We start from the raw sequence: 24,127 nt of genomic DNA, 5'->3' as shown, positions 1-24,127 counted from the left end.
GTTTGAATTACATACGTTTAGGCGAACAAGCTAATCATACTATCTTGGTATCAGAAAAAAATAATATTACCTTTGTCTGACTTTTTTTTTTTTTGAGACGGAGTTTCGCTCTTGTTACCCAGGCTGGAGTGCAATGGCACGATCTCGGCTCACCGCAACCTCTGCCTCCTGGGTTCAGGCAATTCTCCTGCCTCAGCCTCCTGAGTAGCTGGGATTACAGGTACGCGCCACCGTGCCCAGCTAATTTTTTGTATTTTTAGTAGAGATGGGGTTTTACCATGTTGACCAGGATGGTCTCGAGCTCTTGACCTCGTGATCCCCCTGCCTCGGCCTCCCAAAGTGCTGGGATTACAGGCGTGAGCCACCACGTGTGGCCAACTTTTAACTTGTGTTGTGTTTTGTAACTACTGTATGCAGTGTCTGTCAAATATTAAGTGCTCCACAGATATTTGTTAATGAATTTAACAAATGAATTACTACTTGGTTTCTAGAATGTATTGTGGGTAAGCAGATGAGCAATTAGTAGCCCCTAGCTGAAACTATTTCCAGAGGATTTTCTAGAAGTTATGTTAGCACAGAACTTAATTTATTTGAAGAAGAAAAGCTTTAGTGGCTCTTTGAATTATGCAATTTTAAGGTAAGAAAGGTTCTGTTTGAAGTAAATCCTCTTCTCCTGAGGAACATTATCAAAAATGTTTTGAACTGAAAAAGTAAACAGAATAATTTAAACACCACTTAAATATAGCAATGCAAATTTAAAATGGAATTTTTAGTCCTGCTTATTTTTTGACATATTTTAATTAAACTATGTTTTCTCATTTGCCCAACCTAGTGAATCTGCCCATGGCTAGGATAAAAGGACATAATTACACACTTAAATTTAATAATATGCTGAAACCAGTCAAGATTTCAAACCTCGGTAAAAAATTGTCCTAAAATGAAAATGTTAAAAAAAAAAAAAAAAAAAAAGTTGTGTTAACCTGGAAGAATCAGGTAATAGGACAAATTTTAATGTTACTGGATTTTATTTTTAGCAAGGCCAACATCTGGGTCTCAAAGTATGTACACACATGTAGTCTTGATACCTATTTCCCACATCCATTGGTTTGGAACGTTTTGTAAGAATACTAGAAAAGTAGTGAGAAATTCTTACAGATGCTAAGAAGACCGCAGGAAAAAGAGGCTGAGGATTTCCACCTTTTCCCTTTAAATTTCTAATTCATTACTTAATTTCTATTGTAAATAGATTGGTCCCCGCTGATCACCCTGGAAGGCAAGTAAGATCCCAAAAGAGCCTCACTTTAAGGGAAGGAGTTGAAATCCTTGCCGGGTCTTTCAAGATTCGAACCTAGATGGCTGTAATGGTGGGCTAGTTCTGATCATCCCAAAGCACAGCGACTGGAATATTTTCTGATCATACTCCTTGGCCCTGTGGTTGTGCTGTAAAGGTAAAGCTGTCTGCACAAGTGTAGCTGATTGTAACACTGGTTAAAAAAAAAAAAAAAAAGAACAAAAAAACTGCCCTCCCGTCTCAAAGTCTTACAGCATTTGTACTATTAAAACAAAACATCTGAGACTGTAAGAATCAGAATTTTTTCCCCGCCCCCCACACAGTTCTGGAGGCTTGGAAGCCCAGAAGCAAAGTACCTGCAGGTGTGGCTTTCTGGTAAGGCCTCTTCGGTCTTTTTAAGATAATGCCTTGTTGCTGCACGCTGTGGAAAGGGGAAATTCTACATCTTTACACGGCAGAGACAGAAGGGCAACAGGACCGAACACTGTGAAGTCTCTTTTCTAAAGGCCTTAATCTAAATCAAGTACCCTCTACCCACGACAATCACATTCATTTTGGAGGAATCCCATTCAAACACAGCACCCCCTTACGCCTTTCAAGTCCACAGGAACAACTCTGGACTGGTCGGACTGAGGGGAGAAAATCTGCGGTACTACCACCTCTCTTAGAGAAGCCTTCAGTAGTTGTCTTATGGAAGTGAGTGGACCACTTTACCTCAGGACTTTTGGAAGCAGGATTCAGCAGCAGAAGTATGAGACGAGAAGGCCCGGCGCGGCGGCCCACGCCTGTATTTCCAGCACTTTGGGAGGCCGAGGCGGGCGGATCACGAGGTCAGGAGACAGACCATCATGGCTAACATGGTGAAACCCCGTCTCCACTACGAATACAAAAAGTTAGCCAGGCGTGGTGGCGGGCACCTGTAATCCCAGCTTCTCGCCAGGCTGAGGTAGCAGACTGCTTGAACCCGGGAGGTGGAGGTTACACTGAGCTGAGGCTGCGTCACAGACTCCAGCCTGGCAACAGACTACAGCCTGGCAACAGACTGAAACTCCGCCTCAAAAAAAAAAGTGAGACGAGGCGAGGCGAGGCGAGGCGAGGCGTGGCGAGGCGTGGCATGGCGAGGCGAGGCGAGGCGAGGCCCGACCGTACTGATCTTAAGGTAGCTTCATTACCCTAGTGCTTCCTACTGGAGACAGAATGAGACACCAGAATGTTAAGTTTTGTATTCGAAACTGATAAATTGAAAATACCAATTATGAAATTAATCATTCAAATTCACATTTTGAAAGCCACATTATTAAGGAAAGAATATTGGGTTTCTTAGACTGAGAGAAACTGAATAATCTTTTCAGTTCAGAGCATGACTAAGGGAGGGAACAGGGACAGGAACTGGCATGAGGTTGTGTAAGAACCGCAGGGGTAAAGCTGGATCTAATGACGGGAGGAACTTTCTGGAGGAGAGGCATCTTTTGTTTTGCTCTGCACTCTTCTAATCAGGCCCTCACAGATACCTATCTTATTTCAGGGACTTAGTTTTTGCTCTTTTTGCTGCTTGGGGTTTTTCTTATTTAGGATATTCGATGGCTCTTCTTCCTTTTTTTTTTTTTTTTTAATTAGAAAAATAAAGGAAAGAAAAGAAAAGGTCTCACTCTTTTGTCCAGGCTGGAGTGCAGTGATTACATGTCTCCTGGGCTCAAGCAATCCTCCCACCTCAGCTACCTGAGTTGCTAGAATTACTGGAGCCCACCTAATTTAAATTATTAGTATTATTATTATTGTTATTTTGGCAGAGATAGGGTCTCGCTATGTTCCCCAAGCCGTTTTCAAACTTCTGGCCTTAAGAAACCTTTCCACCTCAGCCTTCCAAAGTACTGAAATTATAGGCATACGCCACTGCACCCTGCCAATGGCTCTTGTACACGGTATGTATTGCTATACAGTGAATCATCTCAAAACTTCATAGCTTAAAAGATCAGCAAACTGTGTCCTACATGCCTAATCCAGTTTATTTATTTATTTATTTTTGCAGCATGTGAGCGAAAAAGGCTACCTACATTTTTCAGTAGTTGAAAACAATCAAAATAAGTACAATATTTCCTAACATGTAAAATGTATACAAAATGGAAGTTTTTATTATAACAAATCTATGCTCACTTAACTATTATCTATTAAGGCTACTATCATGCTAAAATAGCAAAGTTGAATATTTGCTATAGAGACTATATGTCCTGAAAAGCTTAAAATTTTTACTATCTGGCTGTTACATGAAGTTTTGCCAATTCTTATCCTAAAACAATGATAATTATTTATTATCTCTCATGGATTTTGTCAGAAATTCAAGAACATCTCAGTTGGATAGTTCTGCCTTGGGTCTCTCATGGGGTTACAGTGAGATGTTGGTAGAGAATACAGTTCTGGGAAGGCTTGGCTGGAGTCAGAAACTTCCAACCATGAGGCTGACCATCAGAGTCTGTCCTTTGTCTTCAAATAATGATATATCCTCACACAAACAAAAATAAGCTCATCCATCCGAAGGCCCTATAGTCTCCTCCCTCTAAAGCGTCAGCTCAAATTCAAGGGTCTTACCTTCTAGAATAGTGTCAATTGTGTTTTGTATCCAGTTCCTTTTGAGCTATGAACTGATGAATAGGTCAAAAGGAACTGATTATCTGGTCCCTATATACTCAATCTGCAGTGGTGGGGCAGGCATAGCAAAACTGCACAAAATAGTCCTGATCAGAAAGATGAAATATGAGAGGCATACAGGAGTTATTTCGTCAATAGCAATTCTGAACCGTTGCTGACACAGTTGCTTGAGCCACATCTCTCATCATAACCAGCTAGGAACTGAGCAATTTTTTCTTACAGTGAAAGAAGGGCATACTCACAATTTCCAGGAACACAGTGTGCAAGGTTGTTTGAGAAATCCTAGGAAACTGTGAGCTTCCTCAGTGAGCCTAGAGAGATTTGACGAATCTGAGATTTTGCAAACTTGGCCAATGGGCTTAGAGAGCTTTTGTCTTCTTAGAGATAGTATGTCGTCATTGTTCTAAATTTGGTTTAGGCTAAGAAAGACAAATGTAGATGTTGCAAAAAGCTGACTTGCTTTGCTGCATCTGAGGTCTTGTAAAGGAAAGGCTGTAAATAATTGCTTTAATGCCTCTTGGGTGTATCCTAAATGTTTGCCTGACTTTAAACGTCTTTTAGACTTTGCAGATTTAGGAAGGATAAATATTTAATGATAGACTTACAGAATGAAGTTGAAAAGGGTTAAATTGAAGGAAGATAAGAAGACATTTAGGTCATTGCTCATCCTTTTGTAAAATCTATTATAGAGCCATAAGAAAGAAATGAGATACCATACATTTTTTATAAACCACCTAATAAACAAACCCACAAGCCAATGACTTTTTTTTCCAAACTGAAAATTGCTTTTTAATTTTAAGTAATGCATATTAACTTTGGACATTAAAATGTAATATATAAAATATTATTTAAAACTATTTGAAATATTTGTTATTTAAAAAATGAACAATACAAAGTATAAAATATAAAAAGTAAAATGCTCTACCCTCACCCTGCCTAAGGTAGAAGAAATAAATGCTTCTAACTCTTTCAAGTGATCCAGTCTGACTGGCTTCTGTGCCTCACAATGTCTTTCTTTAGTAGATGATATTACTAAAAATACTATTCTACAGCTTGCATTTTTCGTTTTGAAAGAATGGAGATCCTGTATTTCACATGCAGTCATGTGCCTTTACCCATTTATTTAATGACTCAAATACTTTAAAATTCAATCCACCTTAACCATGACCATATCCCTAACACAAATTGATGTAAGATTATTTTAATGTGTTAGACCTCCTACAAATTTACTTTCTAGACAATATTTATTTTAGATTTATTTTCATATGTATTTATTTCATTACTTTCTTTATGATTTCTCATAATATGTTAGATGTACAGAAAGTGCTTGGTAAACATTTTTTTCCTGCATGCCATTTAAACTGAACTAGAGGCAGTTTACTGTACATTTAAGAGCACTGGCTTTGGTGTCAGAAGCATCTGGATTCAGATCCTGGCTTTGCCATTTTCTAGCTATATGACCTTGGGCATGTTACTTGCAGGTGTCACTGTTTCTTCATTTGCATAAAATGGTTCCTACTCTGACCATACTAGTATTTCCCTTTTCCCCATTTATTTTTCCTTCTACTATCCAAGCATCCTCTCATCTCCTAACACTGCTGGCTGTTTGTTCAGCCCCTGGAATAACTACAAAGGCTACAAAACTGCCTCATTATTCCAGTTGTGTTAGAAGCCACAGGTTACCAGACACTAAGATTTATCTTTGCAAGAGCTGTGGAGGAGATTCAGGTTCCTCCAGTACTTTCAGACTCAGACAAAGAGTGCTTTCAGGTATGTGGTTCATCTTGAAGAACAGAGTCTTTAATGCCCTGTGGGGAGAAATTAGTCTAGTGACAGAGAAGAGGCAGAAGGAGCCCACAGATAAATTCCTTTCCCTTAATCTATCCAAGGACAGTTTTGAAGTATTCCATCATGAATGCTGGAAGATATCCCCCATGATGGAACAATCAGCTGATTTTCTTGTGAAACCATGACCAGCTCAGTAATAACTGCCAGCCACATTTGCTGCCCCTCCCTTGCAATTGATTTTACTTTTGACTTCACTTTTGCCACGCTGGGGTTGCACCTCCAGTAAGGCCTTAGCACATAAAATTTCAGACTCTGTTTTCTAAAGAACTTAGACTAAGACGTATCTAAACAGAGCTAATATGAAGACTAGTACTTAGAAAAATATTTGCAATGTAGTAAATTCCGAACTTAAAAAAGAATCACTATTGTATTCTTTTGTATAAAGAATACAAATTATATTTTTAATATTTTACATGAATAAATAATAAATGTGGCATAATTTCAAAAGAAGCTTCTAGCTATAAACATTGTTTATTTACAAAGTGATTTTATATATACACACATCCAAGAACACACTCTTTGATATACATGTGTAACTCGAATGTATTTCCCACTCCCCACACCTTAGTTCATTCAACTTGATTATTTACTCTATCAGAGATTTTTTTCTTTCAGTAGGTAATTCATTTTACTCTTGTTATTTATCAGATATCTGTCAAGTAACTAACATGCACCTTGTATTGAAAGGTGTTGAAATACAATAGAGAGCAAAACGTTGCCCCTGTCTTTATGACCAAGGCTGCTTACATTGTTCCTTGTAATTTTCATGTTTGCATATGACTTTTTCCTGGCAATTCTCAGTTTTGTCCCTCACAGTGATTCTCAGTAACTGCTGACCTCTGATCAACCCCTCTTCTTAGACTGGGATGCATGTAGTCTGTGCTAAAACAAAGGTTTGATGTTCCTGGCTAGAATCCAGAAAGTCACAAGTCAGTTAAAAGAAATATGGTTTATAACCACTTTCACTGTTGCCTGCTGTCCAGAATGACCTACTTATCACCTCTGTGTCTTGCTGATTTTTCAAGTCTTGATGACTTGTTACAATACAACCGGGGTTGATTTTTCAAATATAACTTTTGTTAGTAGATATCACACAGCAAAAATTGCCACTGCCTCAAGAATTATAGTTTCAGCAATCTACCTTTCAATACTCATACCCAAGGCAATTTTTCCTGAGGTGTGTCAGTGACAGACAGATGGGTGAATCAGCAGAAATTTTCTCCAATCAACCCATGCTGATTCCTGTTCCAGTTTGTTCTTCCAAAGAGTGTGATAATTTCTATGATTGAAGATGCCCAGAGAATTAGTGTCTAAGTCAGAAGTGCAAGAAAGAATTTACCACTTTAAGAAAACTGAAAATAATTTGATAAAGCTAAACAGCTGGAATCAACTTCAACTGAAATTCACCATTCTAGACTTCAAGCATTTAGGCATTGTTTGGAAAATTGTTAATAAAACCAAACTTATTTTTCCCATGGGGCTTGATCGTTTGAAATGAGGTTCAGATTTTAGTTATTTTATAATACAGAAGCAGTAATATGCTACAATGATAGTAATAATAACATTCTTTTAGAAATTTCAGCATACATTTATGTGTGTGTGTGTGTGTGTGTGTGTGTGTGTGTGTATAGTAGTACTTAGTGCTCTTTTATAAACCTTTATAGTGGTGCTTATTAACATATTTTGAAATTTTTGTTTACTTTTCTGCTTCTCCCCTGGATTCTAGGCTTCTTAAGTATAGACAGGGACTGTAGTTGTTCAACATTTTATCACCAGTATAACCAATTCAATAAAATTGTCTGGCAGCACCTACTAAAGTTCAATATACATATACTCTAACTCAGAAATTTTACCCCTAGGTAGACATCCAACATAATTGCATATGTGTGTAATTGCATCAATAGACCTCCACAAGAATGTTCTTGACTAGATGATGCAAGAAATATTTTTAGTATGATCTAATGAATTGATATATTTTATTCAGAATAATGTGCTAACAAAAATTTAAATATAGATATTATGACTATTCTCCTGAAATCTTATGATGTATCACCAAATGATTTTGTCTGTCTGTATATTAGTCCACTCTTACATTGCTATAAAGAACTACCTGAAACTGGGTAATTTATAAAGAAAAGAGATTTACTTCACTCACAGTTCCACAGATCTTACAGGAGGCATGGCTGGGGAGGACTTAGGAAACTTACAATCATTGCGGAAAGCAAAGGGGAAGCAGGGACCTTCTTCTCAAGGTGGTGGGAAAGGGAGAGCAGAGGGGGAAGTGCTACACACTTTCAAACAACCAGATCTCCTGAGAACTCACTCACTATTATGAGAATAACAAGGGAGAAATCAGCCCTTGATCCAGTCACCTCCCACCAGGTACATCCCCCAACACTGGGGATTACAATCAACATGAGATTTGGGTGAGGACACAGAGCCTAATGGTATCATTTGGACCCTGAACCATTCCAAATTTCATGTCCTTCTCACATTTCAAAACACAATTACACCTTCCCAATAGCCTCCTAAAGTCTTAACTCATTCCAGCATTAACTGAAAAGTCCAATTCCAAAATCTTATCTGAGACAAGGTAAGTCCCTTCCACTTATGAGCCTGTAAAATAAAAAACAAGTTAGTTACATCCAAGATACAATGGAGGGTGCAGGAATTTGGTAAATGCTCCCATTCCAAATGAGAGAAATTAGCCAAAATAAAGGGGCTGCAGGCCTTGTGAAAGTTCAAAATCCAGTTGGGCTGTCATTAAACTTTAAAGCTCCAAAATGATCTTCTTTAACTCCATGTGTCACATCCAGGTCACACTGAATCAAGAAGTGGGCTCCCATGCTCTTTGACAGCTCTACCCCTGTGGCTTTGCAGGGTATAGTCAATGCATTTCACAGGCTGGCAATGAGTGCCCATGGCATTTCCAGGCACACAGTGCAATGTGTTGGTGGATCTACTATTCTGAGGTCTGGAGGATGATGGCCCTCTTCTCACAGCTCCCCTAGGCAGTCACCCAGTGGGAATTCTGTTTCAGGGTTCCAATCCCACATTTCCCATTGGCATTGCCCAAGTAGAGGTTTTCCATGAGGAATCCACTCCTGCAGTGGACTTCTGCCTGGACATCCAGGCACTTTCATACATCCTCTGAAATCTAGGTGGAGGTTCCCAAGCCTCAATTTTTCCCCTCTGCACACCTGCAGGCCCAACACCACATAGAAGTCACCAATCTTATGCAGGGTACCATGGCCTGAAGCTGCACAGAGCAGTGGAGCCCTGGACATGGTCCCTGAAACCATTATTTCCTCACAGGCCTGCAGGACTGTGATGGGAGGGACTGCCACAAAGGTCCTTGAAATGTCTTAGAGGCATTTTCTTTTTGTTTTGGCTCCTCTTCACTTACACAAATTTCTGCAGCTGGCTTGAATTTCTTCCAGAAAATGAGCTTTTCTTTTTTAATAAATGGTCAGGGTACAAATTTTCCAAACCTTTATGCTCTGCTCCCCTTTTAAATATAAGTTGCAATTTCAGACCATCTGTTTGTGAATGCATATGAGCATACATTGTTAAAAGCAACCAGGTCACATCTTGAATGCTGTAGTGCTTAGAAATTTCTTCTGACAGATACCCTAAAATCATCTCTCTCAATTTTAAAGTTCAACAGATCCCTAAAGCAGGGGCACAATGCATAGCAAGAGTGACCTTTACTACAATTCCCAATAAGTTCCTTATCTCCATTTGGGACCTCATCAGCCTGGCTATCTCTGTCCATATCACCATATGCAGTTTGCTCAAAACCATTCAATAAATCTCTAGAAGTTCCAAACTTTCCCTCATCTTCCTGTCTTCTTCTGAATCCACAAAACTATTCCAGCCTTTGCCTATTACCAGTTCCAAAGCACTTCCACATTGTCAGGTATCTTTACTGTAAGGCCCTACTTCTCTGGTACCAATTTTCTGTATTAGTCAGTTTACACACTAATATAAAGACATACCTCAGACTGGGTAATTTATGGACAAAAGAGGTTTATTTGGCTTATGGTTCCACAGGGTGTACAGGAGGCATGGCTGGGGAGGCCTCAAGACAATTGCAATCATGGTGGGGGGTGAAGGGGAAAGTGCTATGCACTTTCACACAACCATATCTCAAGAGAATCCACTATCATGAGAACAGCAAGGGAGAGATCTGCCCCATGATCTAACCACCTCCCACAAGGTCCCTCCCTCAACATTGAGGATTACAATTCAACATGAGTTTCAGGTGGGGACACACAGCCAAACCATATCAGTCTCTAATGATAAATCATAGGTAAGTTTATTTTCTTCTTTCAGTTCTTTTAATATTGAAAACTCAAGAAATTTGGAAGGTATTTATTTTGAATATTCAGTTTTAACAAAATTTTACATGTGATCAATTATTTCAGTGAAATTTTCTCTCTGAAATCAGTTTTCAAAACAAAGTATGGAATTTATGTGCTCTTTCATCATTTACTTACTGAAAACTTGTTTGCTACCTTTTTAAAAGAAGACTAGACAGAGCAGAGTGAATGATTGTGAACATATTCTTTATGTTCTGGCTATCACTGTAATGTAAAACATCTAACAACATTCAAAGAAAAAAATAAAATGAAACAACAAAAACCCTTTCAGCAAGAGCCAAATAATTTCCCACAAACAAAAATATTAGTATCTATGGTTTATTTTCCTATTTTTATGTATATTCCTGCCTTTATACCATAATAAAGTTAACTATTGAGTCTCCTTATCACACGGCATAGTAGATTTGAAAACAGTGGTTCCAATGCAAGTAACTTTATGACATCCAATATTAAATAGAGGTGGTTTTATTCTGAGTTATAAACACCAGATCTAAATATTTTCTGTCTATAAGATTATTATTGGCTCTGCCACTTCCCACTCTGCCTGTTTTTTTCTTAGCTTTTCATTTGGTGTAGTACCTGGCAAATAAGAAGCACTTAATAAAGTTGCTGTGTACTCTTCTTGTTGTTAACATAAGCTAAGTTATTTTTTTTATTTTGTAAAATTAAATTTTGTATTGAATATAGCATACATATGTAAAATTAGCAATCACAAGTAAAAATTTGATAAATGTTCAAAAGTTAAAAAGAGAAAGGATCCTTGAGATCTCAACCAGATCAAGAAATAGAACATATTGTAACGCCAGGTGCAGTGCTCACGCCTCTAATGCCAGCACTTTGGGAGGCCAAGGCAGGCAGATCACAAGGTCAGGAGTTCAAGACCAAGCTGGCCAACATGGTAAAAGCCCATCTTTACTAAAAATACAAAAATTATCTGGGCAGGGTGGCACATGCCTACAATCCCAGCTACTCAGGAGGCTCAGGCAGGAGCATCGCTTGAACCCAGGAGGTGGAGGCTGAAGTGAGCTGAAATCATGCCACTGCACTCCAGCCTGGGCTACAGAGTGAGACTTCATCTTAAAAGAAAAAAAAAACAACACACTCTAGCTTCCTTTTAGTAAAAACGGCCTTAAAGGTAACTATGATCCTGGTTTTTTTATATGTTAGGCAAACTTTCTGGCTTTTTGGAATTGAAATGAATGGAATTCTGTAGGAGGTTCCTCTTTTATCTGGTTTATACTGTTAAAGCTTCTGAGATTCATTTTTGTTGCCATATGTACCCAGAATTCACTCAATTTATTTATGGCATACAGAAACTTCATCAAAGAAGATATATGTATGGCAAACAAGCACATAAAAAGATACAAAAATTCTTAGTCATTAGACAGAAACTAAAAGCACAGTAAGGTACCTAGTAGAGTGTTAAAATTATCAAGATTGACCATCCCAAGTGTTGATAAGGATGTGAAGCAAATGGAAGCCTTATACACTTTTAATTTTCAAAATGGTACAGCGATTTTGGAAGACATTTCGACACTTTTTTTAAAGGTTAAACACACAATGACCATAGGATCCAGCCGTTCCAATCCTAGGAATTTCCTAAAGCCTAGGAAAGCATATACCTATAAAAAGTTTTACACAAAAATTGGTCTTAGCAGATTTATTTATAATATCCCCAAAGTAGAGACAACCCAAATGTCCATTAGCAAATTGTGGTATACCCCTACAATAGTGTATTCTGAAGCAATAAAAAGGAATGTACTAGTATTTTATGCAGTGACATTGAATTTGACATTGACATTGGATTTTGACATAATTGTATTGAATGAAAAAAAACAGACTTTAGGAGGAATATGTACTGTGTAATTTTATTTATATTAAATTCTAGAAAATGTGAACTCATATATAGTGAGACTGGAAATCAGAGAAGCAGTAAGAGATTGTAAAAAAGCATGAGGACATTCTTTAGGGTAGTAGATATATTCAAAATTTTGATGTGACAACTCTACAGGTATGTAAATGTGTCAAAGCTTATGAATTGAACATTATCAAATGAATATTTTAATTGTGTGTGATTTGTATAATCAATTCATATATTGAAACCTAATCCCTAATACCATAGTATTACGAAGTGGGGCTTTTGTCAAATGTATGAGCAAAGCTCACATGAAAGACATTAGTGTCCTTACAGGAGAAGCTCAGAGAGATCCCTTGCTCCTTCTACCATGTGAAGACACAGTTAGAAGGCACCTTCCATGAGAAAGCAGATCCCTATGACACATGGAATCTGCCAACACCTTGATCTTGAGCTTCTCATCCTCTAGAACTATTGAGAAATGAATTTGTTTCATTTATAAACTACCCAGTCTATGGCATTTTTTTGTAGCAGCCAAAACAAATTAAGATATTACAATTATATTTCAGTAAAGTTGTTAAAATATTTTCCGTGATAATTTAATAAATTGCTGCCCCATCAACAATTACAATCATGAAAAAAATTATTAAACTAAAATATTCATCTCTAGGTTTTAAAAATTTTGGTTAGCATTCCACATACTTGGAAATAAATGATACATCATATTAACTGAGCATGGAATCAGTATGGCTCTGAACAGTCCAAATTATGATAAGTAAAGATATACATTTATCCATTTCTTTGACAAATACTGACTTTGCCTTTAATGTCTGTTCCGAGTTAGGAGTTACAAATGCAGAAATGAGCCACTACTCCTCAAGTTTAATTCTATTGAGGAGTCAATAAACCTACATTTCTGCTCTGGTATGTATAAAGTTATGATGGAAATGTGGTGTTACACATGTACTGTTTTTGGTGGGGGAACGTTTTTCTCCCAGAGTTGAGCAAGCACCAGAACAATTTTCTGGACCAAAAGGATGTAGTGGAGGGGGTGAACTTAGAAGGGAAAATGAAAAACGAGTTTAGTTAGAAATGACTGTGATGCTTGAAGATGATAATGATGTATTTTAGAAGATTTCCAGTTTATGCTGGAAGTTGGAGTTTGGAAGTTTAGAGCCTAGGGGTAGTTGAGAAAGCCAAATGTGCAGCAAATGTGGTCTCAGGAAAAATGTTTAAAAAGCAGGCTAAAACAGGTGTTAAAATAATGAATTAGGCAGCCATTATAGACTGAGGCTGCTCCAGCATCCTAGGTTCCTACCTAAGTAAACAAACCCAATTCATAGTTAATGGTCATATGCTAGGAAATGAAACTTAAGCTCAACCAATCAGAAACTGCCAAGTTACTGCTAAATAGAGACTTTAAGACTGCTGTTCCACTTTAACCAATCAAATATTTTCTGTGTCTTGCTTCCTCAAACACCTTATAAAAGTTTTTCCCATATGGCCCTTTGGTGGAGCTCAAACCACTGGATTTTGGTAATGCTCCATTTATGAATCACCATCTGGTCAAATAAACTCTCTAAAATTTCAGTGTACCTAAATGTATTTTGTAACACAGTTTAAAGCCAGTCTTTTGTTACAAGTATAGGATGAGACTAAGGGAGGTCAAAGAATTGAGAAACAAATGGGCAGAAAAAGTGGAGAGAATAAATACACATCACAATAAGAAAATAGTGAAATTCATTAAACCCCATTATTTGAAGGTTGGCTGTGAAAAGAGTATTCTAAAGATGGTGTTAAAGAGAAAATGACCTACAAAGACATTTTCCTAATCAAAATCTGGAGCCAATCCACATATTTCACTATAAAGAAATCAGCAAGACAAGGAGCCCCCAAATTATCACTTAAACCTTAATTGAATAGCCATGCAATGCAAAAATTCATCATACCATGTGTTCATTAGAATAATTTCATATTTTCTTTTTTGTAATCTGATTCCAAAATTAGCCATTATTTATTTATGAGGAAGTATGTAAAACCTTTAACATTAGAAACATTTTCCAATTAATTTGATAGTTTTATGCCTAAACAATTCCAAGTGCTAATTAATGACTGAGATGAACTTGGCTAAAAAACTTTGCTGAATTTTACTAGTTCCTTACTGGGTAGAAAAGCCAGACAAAACTAATAAAATAAAATAAGAATTAAAGGAAAATGGAAAAGTCAAATGGCAAGAAAGTTTAAGGGAGCCTCAAAAGTGAGTGCTAAGAAACTTGAGCAAAGAAAGTGGCAATATTAAATCAAAAACTAATTGTTTTAGTATATTCAAAATCCTGAACTGAGAAAAGTGATATAGAACTTAAATTTTAAATTAAAATTAAATTGATATAAATTCTATTTTTAATATTCAAGGGCAGAATATATATTATGCTGCTCCCCCCCAAAAAAAATCCAAGAAAACCACAGGAAATTTTAAAGATGCTTCATTTCTGAATGAGGTTTCTTACATTTTTTCCCCAAAATGCTCAATATAATTTCCCCTTATAACTGTTGACAAAAATGGAAGAAAAATATTATTGAAAAGCTTCTACTCCCATTTATTTCAAATTTAATTGCAAAGTTTTTTTATTCCTGCAGATATACAAATAACTTTGGTGGTTTTTTTACATTGTTAAATGTCATTTATTTTACCACATTAATAATCACTGGATGATATTTACATCTTCTTATTTACATGTTCCATGGCTTTCACCAAATATGTTAAAAAGTATGGCTAGGATGAGTATCCAAACTTTTTATTTCAGAAAATATTTGTTTTTTAAAATAATCAGATGTCAGGAATTCTTGCAAAAATTTAAAGAAATAATTGTGCTATTCAAAAGAAACCATAATAGCCTTATGAACATGAAATGTTTAACATTTTGACAAAAAATTATTATAAAATGATATTTGATTAAGATTACAATAAACAATTCTGTATGGTACAGATTAAACTCTCTTTGCCACAAATATGACTTTAAAATCAAGATTAAGTTCTTCAAAAACAAATAAAAAGAGAACTTGAGATTCTGCCAAGCAGGTTTGCTATTCGGCTTTTCCAGATCTCAGAGCTTATGAATACCTGTCTGTGTCTCCAAATGGAGACAAGCCAGACAAGATGTGAAATATGTTTATGGCTGTGGTTCCATTGTTTCAGGAAACACAGAACACTAGTCTGCTGATGAGGGAGTTTCACATTACTTGCAATTATTGTAGTACATTTGTATATTCAAAAAACAATTCAAACTGTTGTCTTCAGGAAATCCCTCCCCACTTTCTGAGACATGAGATACTACCTTTTTAATTTACCTTAGACATTATAACATTATCTTTGATATTCAATGTATATTAGTCTTTGAAAACTCAAATTTTATCCATCCACTTAACATCAGATGGGCAGCCTCAAGTTTAAACCTGCTTTTATTTGATTTTTAGCATTGCAATCATTAATATGAAGCCAACAAAATAAAAACAAACCAAAGGAGATCTGTAACCACCATCATGAAACACTAACATATATGTAATTATTTCATTATAAGCTTCAGAAATGCTTACTAATTCACAGTGATACTCATTCACACAATGTGGACATACAGATGCTAGTGAATGACGCTTGTTGTAACTTTTCATTATCCTTTGAAATAATTTCTTTCTTTGTCAGTTTCAATATAGCAACAAGACGGTTCTATAATACAATACTGGCATTACACTTTTTTGCTGTTTTTCAAGAGAGACTTGGAGGGTGCTGCAGGGCTGCAAATGAGAGGCTGGGGGAGGGGTGGGAGCAATATCATCTCTAAAGGAAGTCTGCAGTTTCCTGGATTGAGAGTTTCAGACTTTTTGGTCTAAAGAGAGCCAATTATATTTTCAAGACATTTTGAATCTGTGTGTGTGTGTGTGTGTACGCTCTATATAGTATATCCGTATGTATATGCATATATGTACTACATATGCATATATATTATATATACTATATAGCATATATAATATATACAAAGGAATATATATGTTTATATATATGTATATATATAAAGTCTATCTTTTTGAAACATGAAAACCTCCACACTAAATCTCTCAAGAAGATATGTATGTAAATGTTGCGTTTAGGTTTCTTTGATTTGGTGTAATTTAAATCTATTTTAACCTTTTTTATGTTTTTCCTTCCCCGTGGGTCATGGAATTATCCTATCTATATCTTTGTTTCTGTCATTTACACCCATCTATTTCATGAAACTTTCACTGTCTGCCAGCAAACACAGATCTCTCTATCACTGAATGCTGGCCATAAAGTCAATGTCACAGAATTTGATGTTGTTAATTATTTTTTTCATTCTTGTTAGTTTGTGTTTTTGCTTTTCCAAACCACAGATCATGGGACAAATAGAGTAATGGAGAATGGGTTGGTACTTATTAACATGTGTTTATTACTTGATTGGATTTGTTCATGATAATGAAAGATATAAGGATAGGAACAAAGAAACTTTATGGTTATTATTTTAGATTTAAAAAAACAACCGCAAGAGCATTTATATTCTAAAGGCACAGACTTACTATAACTCAATCTGAAACTTAAGAAAATAGAATTTTGATATCAAAATATTAAGCTCTTTGTCCATTTTTAATTGGGTTATTTGTTGTTGTTGTTGTTTGGGTTCTTGTCTTACCAATGGGGTCTTTCTATGTTGCCCAGGCTAGACTTGAACTCCTGGACTCAAGCAATCTTCCTGTTTCAAACTCCTGAGTTGCTGGTTGTACAGGCACACATCACAGCACATGATATTTTGTTTTGGGGTTTTCATTTGTTTTTGGTAGTCAGTTGTAGGAGTTCTTTAAATATTTTGGAAGTAAATCCCTTATCAAATATAAGGTTTGCAAATATTTTCTCTCATTCCATACATTGCCTTTTCATTCTGTTGATTGCTTCCTTTGCTGTGTAGAAGCTGTTTTGTTTTATCTAGTACCACTTGTCTACTTTGGCTTGTAGAGGTTGCACTTTTGGTGTTATATCCAAGAAATCATTATGAAGATTAATGTAAAGAAGATTTATTCCTATGTTTTCTTCTAGAAATTTTATTATTGTTTCAAGTCTTTGTATTTAATTCATTGAGTTGAGCTTTTGTGTATGGGTGAGGTAGAGATCGAATTTCTTTTTTTGCATGTGGATAATCACTTTTTCCAGAACCAGTTGTAGAAGACAGCATATTTTCTCCATTGTGTATTCCTGGCATGTTTGTTAAAGATCAGTTGACCCTATGAGTGGGGTTATTTCTGTGTTCTCTATACTGTTCCATTGTTTATCTTTATATTAGTATCATACTCTTGTAATTACTGTAGTTTGATATTACATTTTGAAATCAGAAAGTGTGGTACCCCTAGCTTTGTTCTTGTTCAAGGTCACTTTGACTTTTTGGCTCTTTTGGGTTTACAAATAATTTTTAAGATTGTTATTTTCTATGTTTGTAAAAAATGCAATTGGGATTTTTTGGGGGATAGCATTGCCTGTGTAGATCACTTTGGGTAGTATGGACATTTTAACAATATTAGTTCTTCCAATTCATGAACATAGGATTTTTTCATGAACGTAGGATTTATTTTTGTCTCCTCTAATTTCTTTCATCAGTGTTTTATTATTTTCGGTATGCAGATTTTTTACCTTCTTGCTTAAATTTATTCCTAAGTAATTTATTATTTTCAACACTATTGTAAAAATGTTATTATTTTAAAAGAATAACGTTTTTTTTAAAAACTTTTTTGGATAGTTATTAGTGCATTGAATTAGAACTGACTTTTATATGTTGGTTTTGTATCCTGAAACTTTACTAAATTTATCACTTCTAATAGGTAATGCATGCTTGTGTTTGTGTGTGCACGTGTGTGTATGGAGTCTTTAGGATTTGCTACATATAGGAACCAAGTAAGACATTATATATATTAATATATATATTTCTGATAACACTGTGTTGAACATCTTTTCATATACTTGTCATATGTATATATATTAATATACATATTAATACATTACATATTACTCAAATATAATATACATATTAATCAAATATAAGGTTTGCAAATATTTTCTCTCATTCCATACATTGCCTTTTCATTCTGTTGATTGCTTCCTTTGCTGTGGAGAAGCTGTTTTGTTTTATCTAGTACCACTTGTCTACTTTGGCTTGTAGAGGCTTCATAATGATTTCTTGGATATAACACTTTTGGTGTTATATCCAAGAAATCATTATGAAGATTAACGTAAAGAAGATTTATTCCTATGTTTTCTTCTAGAAATTTTATTATTGTTTCAAGTCGTTGTCTTTAATTCATTGTTTATATTTATATTCATATATAAATATTTATATATATTCATATATACATACAACAAATAAATATATGAAAAGATGTTCACCACAGTGTTATCAGAAAAATTCAAATTAAAATTACAAAGATATATCACCTGTAACCCATTGTGTTGGCTATGATTTTTTTAAAAAAGGTAAGTGTTGGGGAGGATGTAAAGAAATTGCAACCCTGGTACATTCTTAGTGGAAACATAAAATGGTGTAGTAGCTATGGAAAACAGTTCTTCAAAAAAAATTAGAATACCCATCCCACTTCTGGGTATATACCCAAAAGTATTGAAATCAGTGTTGCAAAGAGATATTTGCACTTCCATGTTCAGTGAAGCATTCATGGAAGCCAATATATGGGAAGAATCCAAGTGGCAATCAACAGATGAATGGATAAAGAAAATGTACAATATACATACAATAAAGTACAATTCAGCCTTCAAAAAGGAAATTCTGCCGTTTGCAACAACATGGGTGAACACCTAGGATATTAGGACATGAAATAAGCCAGTCACGAAAGGTTAAATACTGCATGGTTCTACTTATATAAAGTACTTGTAATACTCAAACTTATAATTGCTTCAATTTGACATGAGATTTGGGCAGGAATGTAGAGCCAAATCATATCGGTAGGTGAATAAAGTCTAGAGCTCTGCTGTACAACATAGTGCCTAAATGTAATAATTTAGTATTGTAGGATTATACACCTCAAAATTTGTTGAGTCTTGATCTTATGTTAAATATTCTTATCAGCACCCTACCCCAAGAGATATAAGGAAACTTTGTGAGGTAATGGATATGTCTGTTATCTTGATTGTGGTGTTTGGTGTTTGGATAAATCCAAACTCATCAAATTGTGCACATTCAGTATGTGAATTTTTGTATATCAATTATATCACCCCAAAACCGTAAAGGAATATTAAGCATAAAGAAGAACAGAGGATAATGGAGTTTACATTGAGTTATAATACTTGAGCCCTTGTAAAATACACATCATATTCTATTATGTGGGACTTATTACAGGATATGAAACTTTGTAATTTACTAGAAATATAAATATTTGTTTTTTGTGTCCTTACATTCAGTTATTAAATTCCAATAATATGGCTTTCCGTGATGTCTTAAAATAATATTTGTCTATTTTTGCATGGTATATAATCTGCACTTAGTGATTGCTACTATCACTTTCTACATTATTCTGCAAGGTCATATATATATATAATGTCACAATACTTTTTTTAAAGTTGTAAGATATACTCTCTAATCTTGCAAGTTTATTATCATCAACTAATGTTGATACAAATACTTCATAAACTATTGTACTTTTTGGTCAGCAGAGCTATGTTTGATAATGTTGATGTTAGTTGTCACTAAGTTTCTAATATGGATTTCTGAAAATTATTCACAAGTATTTAATTTTGCTCTTTTTCTCCTCAAAGCCATCAGTTTGGGAATTTTCCCCAGATATTCTTTTTAGAATAGCTTTTGCTACCTGTTCAAAATCTCTGTGTTAACATTCTTTCATTGACCCCAACAGAATAAACCAATAAACCAAGATATAATATCCAGTTTAGTAGTAGCTGTTTCATGGTGGAAAGAAGATGGAAGCTGATTTCAAGCAGACTCTTAAGCTATTACAGCCCAAATCACTATCTCTGTGTCTCTGTCTGTCTCTCTCTCTCTCTCTCACACACACATGCACACACACATACACACACACACACAACTTGCCTATAATCAGTTTGCATGTGCTCACTTCATGAGTGGGCAAGATACATTCAGGGTGAAACCATTAGTGTTAGTGATTTGAAAAGAAGACTGGGACATTCATTCACCTCCAGTGATCCACGGGTACTAGTGAATGGACACATGCCTCTGTTGAAAAATCTGCTTATAACATTTCCAATATTACATTATCAAATTTTGCTGTTTCCTTCATCTGAAAGAACACGTAGAAAATCTAGAAGAAAAATAGTGAATTAATCTAATTTAAATCTAAGGGCTGTAAAATTCTTGTTTTTTGTTTTCTATTATTTGTAACTTACCATCTTGAGAAACTATGCTTGTTTGAATGTTTAACTTAAAGGAGCATGTATCAGATCTATATAAAACCAATATAGACACTTATTTGGCACTTATTGAACATCCCACTCACTGCACACAGTCTCAGATCTGAGAAAATAGCCGTGATTAATGGGACTTTTTCCTTTGCCAGCCTTAAGAGGCACATATTCTATCACTCCCTAAGACCCATACATCAGGGGCTCTAAAGAAAGACTGAGTTGTTCTTCTGTAGCCACACAACAAATCTGAACCTCTTAATGTAGAAAACAGTTGAATCCAAATAACGGAACTTTGCTATTCACAACCAGCATTGCTACCACCTCTACCACCTGCATTTCTCTTTTTGCCTTATCAACTCTCCTTTAATCATGTAAACTCTTTTATAATCTCATTTTTGTGTTAATTTTTGCTTCCTCTCTCTGTTACTGTTATAAATTCCTACTTCTATCTCTTCTAAAAATTTCTACCACAAACCCAGGAATCTACATTTTTAAAAGATTTAGAAGAATATCCATATTTTTAGAATATTTCTTTTTCACTCTATCATAAAATGACATTCATGTTTTGAGGCTCCTGCTCTCTGTCTGTATCACCTTCTAATTATCTTTGTCTTGTCAAAGTCATGGTTATCTTTCCTTGTTCAACAAAACTCTAGAACCTGAATCACTTTATTTCCTAAATCTCTTAAATCCTCTTATTTTGGAGGACTTCAACATTCCTGTGGATGATCTTTGATAACCTCCAGACAAACTACTTCTATCCAGTCTACTTTAGTCACTTCCTCCCCTTGCCACATCCCAAAGTCATTGTCATTCCTGGGCACTTCCAGATCATTTGTGGGTATTTGTGCCACTCTATTCCTAGAAAAAGTACTTATAAACCTCTTGCACAGAATATACACGGAACCCCGCTAGGCTCCTGCTACATCAACAGATACGTTGGTATGTTTTGTGCTTCATGTCTTCCATGTCGTGAGCATATTTGTGCCACATCCGCCTGTTACTCTGATTGATCTGCTTAAGTTTTCTGCTGGATTCTATGGGGCAAATCAGATGGAATTCGATCTGTGAGTTTTGTCATTTTGGGTTAATTGGGAAGGGCATAATAAATACTTTGTCCAGGTTATGCTATGTTCATATTAGTTTGTTCTAGCTCAGCATCACAGGACTATCCCAGTTATTAGTACATTTGGAATATCATTAATATCAGACATGTCTAATTTAATTCTCAAAAGAATCCCTAGAGGAAAGAAAAAGTGTTAGGATTTATAAAGCCCCATTCAGTTTATCTAAAAATTTATTTTAAATTACTTTTAATTTCCTAACTGTTCAATGCTGTCTTCACACAAGTCTGACAAACTGTTCTCTCTACAATTCACTTTTCACTGCAAATGCCACAGAGATTTCAGGTCTCAGCATAGTCATTATTTCTTTCAGTATGCCATTTCTATCTTTGCCAATTTTCATTGTTAGATTTCAGTTTATTTCCCAACTAACATGCCTTTCTACTCTCATGGCATTTTTAATTTATAAGAATAAAGGCTTTCATATAGTGTGTGTGTGTGTGTGTGCATATGTGTGTGTGTGTTTTCTGTGGGTATGTGTGAGTATAAAACCTTTGTAAAATTTCTATGGATAAAATCATGTCAAACAGCCTTATTTATTTCAAATACAAAGGTAAGAATGGAGCAATCAAGAACATGATCATGTTTTCCACTAGCATTACTTATCTGAATATAACTCATAAAAACAGTTATAGAAAGTTTTATTGTAAAACAATTGACCATTATCTTAATTCAAGATATATATTTTATAAAAATTATTTTCTTCCTGAACTATGAAAGTCCAACTGGGCAAAAATTAAAAAGGATACCAATGATCTCAAACAAAAATAATAATAAAATAGTACTTTAAAAATTTTTCATCCAAAATTTTCATCTGCATTTGTATTTTTTGAAGATACCATAATAGTATAATACTGCATTTAAATATCCAAACCAACTTGCAGACAGATTGATAAATCAATGCTTATCAGCCTCAGGTGGGTCTTTTTTTTTTTAATTTTTAAAATTCTTAAATCTGTAAATTCCCTCTCTCTCTCTCTCTCTCTCTCTCTCTCTCTTTCTCCTTGTCTTGGTCTGTTCAGGTTGTTATAACAAAATATCATAGACTGAGTGACTTACGTAACATACATTTATTTCTCAGACTTCTAGAGGCTGAGATGCCCAAGATCAGGGTGACAACAGTCAGGTTCTTGGTGAAGACCCACTTTCTGGCTTGTAGATGGCCACCTTCTAGCTGTGTCCTCACACGGCACAGGAAGAGAGAGCTCTGGTCTCTACCTTTTCTTATAAGGACACTAATCCCATCATGGGGACACAGCCTCATGGCCTCATCTAAACCTAATGACCTCTCTGAAAGGTCTAGCCTCCAAATACCATGACAGTCAGATTTAGGAGCCTAATATATAAATTTGAAGGACAAAAACCATTTAGTCTATAACATTCCCCAGTTACTATTTTAAGTATTTCTCCATTCTCCTTAAGCCTAACAACTTCCAATAATTTCTCCTTTCTTGCTGTTGATTTCACCTTCTCCCTTACAGAGAAATTAGAGTTCTTTTGGAGGGGTGCCATCAGCTTTCCATAACAAAATCTAAAATCTAGTGGTTTCTCTTCCCAACTAAGGGCCCATTGGTCCATCTTTCTCTTTCCTTCTTCTCAGAAACTTTCAGCAACCAAAGATGATCTTTTTCTTCTATATCTTTGCTTCTCTGCCTCTACAATCTTGTCATCAGCATTTAATTATTGTTAATTATCTTCTATACTAAAAATTACTGATTCACTCTCTCTTGTCCACAACACAAAGTTCTTGAGAGATTTGACTCTACTCATTTTCTTTATCTTCACACCTACTTGTCATTTTCAACCTAAGACTATCTTGCCTGTTCACCACTCCACTGAGAACTGTGCTTGCCAAAATTACTCATTGCTTCCTTGTACCCAAGTGTCGAGGGCCTTTTCACTGTTTATGTTACCTGAGCTCTCTCTCAGCAGCATCAAGCACTTATAATCCCTCCTTTTCCACTGAGCTGGTCTATTCTTCTGGCTTCTCTACCGGTGTGGTTCCTTGCTTTGCTTTTCGATTTTTGGGATCTTTCTTCTTGGTCTCTTTTGCACACTCTGCTTCCTCTACATGTCATTAAATATGGGATTTCCTTCTACTTCTATTTTAGACACTCTTCTTTTCTCACTTTATATTTTCTTCTCATGTTTTTGAATGTCACTTATGGACCTGTTTATAAATTTTATGTTAATCACTACCTAGATGGCCCTTCTGAACTCTGGACTAGGCAGATAGGTACTAATACAATGTTGTTACATGGCATCTATCCAGCACTGACCTCATCTTTCCCACCAAACAAAGTATGTGCCGGCTGAATAAATAGAACCATTCTTAACCAGTTATCCTGTTTGAATATCTTGGCATCATCCTTTGTTCTTTCCTATCCTTTCCCACCAAATGGATTCTACATCTACTAATTCTATATTTTTTAAAACAGGGCTATAAAACTTTCTATAATGCATCAATTTCTCTATGTCTGTACTGCCCTTACTTCTAGATTTATTCTCTTCAACCCACTTGCAAAAATGCAAATG

The 24,127-nt window shown here is 35.5% G+C and overlaps 1 long non-coding RNA gene across 2 annotated transcripts in view; it reads left to right on the top strand.

The window, feature by feature from the left end:
- Positions 1-2,330: 2,330 nt before the first annotated feature.
- Positions 2,331-24,127, top strand: part of LOC128928423 (uncharacterized) — a 170,691-nt gene continuing 148,894 nt past the window's right edge. For both annotated transcript variants that reach the window (XR_008473393.2, XR_008473394.2), the window contains exon 1: positions 2,331-2,450. This is a non-coding gene — a long non-coding RNA (uncharacterized LOC128928423). The remainder of the gene's footprint in view (positions 2,451-24,127) is intronic.

Source organism: Callithrix jacchus, chromosome 11, assembly GCF_049354715.1.
Source record: "Callithrix jacchus isolate 240 chromosome 11, calJac240_pri, whole genome shotgun sequence".
NCBI classification, from domain to species: domain Eukaryota; kingdom Metazoa; phylum Chordata; class Mammalia; order Primates; family Cebidae; genus Callithrix; species Callithrix jacchus.
Note: the sequence above shows the minus strand (reverse complement) of the source record. Positions and strands in the feature narration are given on the sequence as shown.